The sequence below is a fragment of the Gaeumannomyces tritici genome (genome assembly GCF_000145635.1).
Source record: "Gaeumannomyces tritici R3-111a-1 unplaced genomic scaffold supercont2.2, whole genome shotgun sequence".
NCBI lineage: Eukaryota > Fungi > Ascomycota > Sordariomycetes > Magnaporthales > Magnaporthaceae > Gaeumannomyces > Gaeumannomyces tritici.
In genome coordinates this window covers 5,406,599-5,409,301 of record NW_008804546.1, presented here as the reverse complement: position 1 = coordinate 5,409,301, position 2,703 = coordinate 5,406,599, and positions in this window count along the sequence as shown.

The window sequence follows — 2,703 nt, the reverse complement described above, 5'->3', positions numbered from 1 at the left end:
TACTAACACGTAGTTTCCTTTTTTTCCTTGTCTATTTTTGGTATCGGGTCCGGTTTTTTTTGGGTTAGCATACCTCTTTGTCTTTTTTCTTTTTTTTTTTCTTTTCTCTCTCTCTCACTCTCTCTCTCTCTCTCTCGTTTCCTCATCTCTGGTTTTTCATCATTCATCTTGATGCGTCTCCTTCTCACGTCGCTTGGACATCCGACGGCAGCAATACGTGGCCCGTCAGGCGGAAAAAAGAGCCGGGGCACTGGCCCCTTTGCGGGTCATCATGTTCCTTCCCTCGGTTGGAAATCTTGTACTTATATCATATTGTCTTGTTCCGGGACGGGTTAGTTTTTTTTTTTGGAGAGGATATCCAGTGCAGTCGGCCTTGTTTTCCCCGGCACCGGTGGAGGTAACAATGGCATCGGTAGCCTATAGCAACAAAAAGAAACAAAGAATAACAAATGAAATATCCATCAAACCGTTTTGCCAATGAATGCGTAACTGGCTGGCGATGCGGCGACTCGGTCGGGGAGTGGTAGAGGTGAGCAACACTAGGCGCCTTGGATGAGAAAAGAGGACGGAGGAAACGGCGGGCAGGAGAGGGTGGAAGTCGGCCGGATATTTGTTGACGCCTTTCCGAGGATGCGGTGGCCACACTTGGCCACTGCGAGCGGACGCGGGAGCGATATTTAGGCGGTTTGTAGGCCGAGGCGAGTAGACGCCTGTATTGAGGGGTCCCGGGGAATAAAGAAGGAGCCTCGACCTGCCCTCGTCGCGCCCTGGATGCGTGTGTTGGTGGGGGTGAGTTGAAAAAGCAAGAGTTGAAAAAGCAAGAGCTGAAAGGGGAAATCGGCGGGGATGAGAGAAAGAGAAGGAGGGCTGCCGTCCTTTTTGTTTGCTCAGCGAGGCAAGCACACTCTTACGCCTCGGGGGCCGTTTTGTGTGCGAGTTAATTTCACGGTTTCTTATTTCCCGGCCGGTTTTCCTCCTTTGTACCACGGAGGTAAGACCCTGCGGCCGTTTTTGCGGCAGTGGCTTTGCCTGCTTGCACACCAACAACCCACGCTTCGCCCAAGGTGAGATGGAGGTGGAGCGAGAGGAGGGGTCCGAAAAAAAAAAAAAAAAAAAAAAAAAAAAGGATGGATGGGTGGATATCGATGGTGATGCAAGTGTGGGCACCAACAGGTGTGGGCACCAACAGAGCTGTGCGACACCAGACCACAGGCGGATGGCCTTCTATGCCCATCTCTCTGCTCGTCGGCTTCGGTTTGTGGGCGGGAGGAGGAGTAGAGAAGCGCTCGACACGTCGCGGGCGCGGGTCCACGTGCTCGTGCTGGGGATGAGAGAAGGGCGGTTGAGGAGTTGCAAGACGTGGGACGGGACAGAAGAGCAAAACGCAAAACCTAAACAGAAAAGGAGCAGGATGGGAGACTTTTTGAAGAATTGAGAGAGCAAAGTTTGTTGGCAGATAATACGACAGCAGTTGGAATGAAGCGAGAGCGCAGGCAGTTTATCCGCCAGTCCCAGCCCTTCCCTCGCGCCTGTGCCGTCCTTGCCCTGGAGCTCGGGCTCGCGGACTCCGGAAATAGCAAGGCGGGACGGGCAAATCAAAATTGCGGCGGCAAATCCAGTGCGGCCAGTCACAGCCGCCGTCCCGTCATGATTCCGTCGCTGCTTACCTGCTTGGATGTCCGTGATAGGTTACATACCAAGACACCCTTCCCGTCGCCCCCAAAATGGCTGACGGGATCGATCGATGGATGGCCTTTTTCTGGGCCTCTCTTGTATCCACCCCACCACCACGACGGCGGGTGATTCGATTGCGACAAACCGGCCCGAGCCATTCGTTTGTTTGATGGCGCGTCAGCGCTCGATCCATGGCCCGAAACGGTTCCGGCGGCGTTTTCATTCGCTGCCCTGCTTGACCATGGACGTCGTTGGCGGCTGGACTGGGAAGCTGGAATGAAGGTTCGTCACGGGTCAATCTTTAGCGCCAGGAAGTTGGGCCATGTCGGCTTTGAACGTGTCTATCGACTACCTGACCTAGATTATCTACATGGTTACTTGTAGAGAGCGCTCGAGTGCTTGATTTCAATATTCTCCAAGCCTTAATTTCTGGTCTATTTAGCCTCACCCAAGACATGAGAGAAATGGCTGTTGGGGGCGGTTGGCGCTCAGCAAAAACGGCCTGACCGCGGTCGTGGGCGACGACGCCTCCGACCTTCACCCTCCAATACCCCATGTCGTTCCCTCGGACTTCTTTTCCATACTGTCCAGCAGGCTGGTTCTTTCTTTCTGAAAAGTCTTTCTGAAAAGAGGTCGCCGGCCGTTGATAGCGAGCGAGGAGGATGGAAGCTGGGCTGTGTGTTTGGTCGCTAGTAGTTATGAAAATCCAGTCAATCTTTGCTTTATTACTGGCTGCTTGGTTTCGTGTTTTATTTGCATCTCCCTGCGACATGTATGCCGTGTCGACACCGGCAAAAATAAAATAAACGCGAGGAAATCACTCGTTTACCACTATCATTAACCGTGTGCTTTTTCCTTTCTCATCGCTTGTGCCTGTTCTTCCTCATTCCTTGCCCCAATCTGCCCGCAGTTGAATAGTGAAAATAAACCCGTAATCATATCATCAGTCAGTCCCCAGCCCAGTTTCCTTCATACTCATTACATGACACCCCATGCATTAGAACCTTTTGTGCCCCGTTTTGCCCCCCC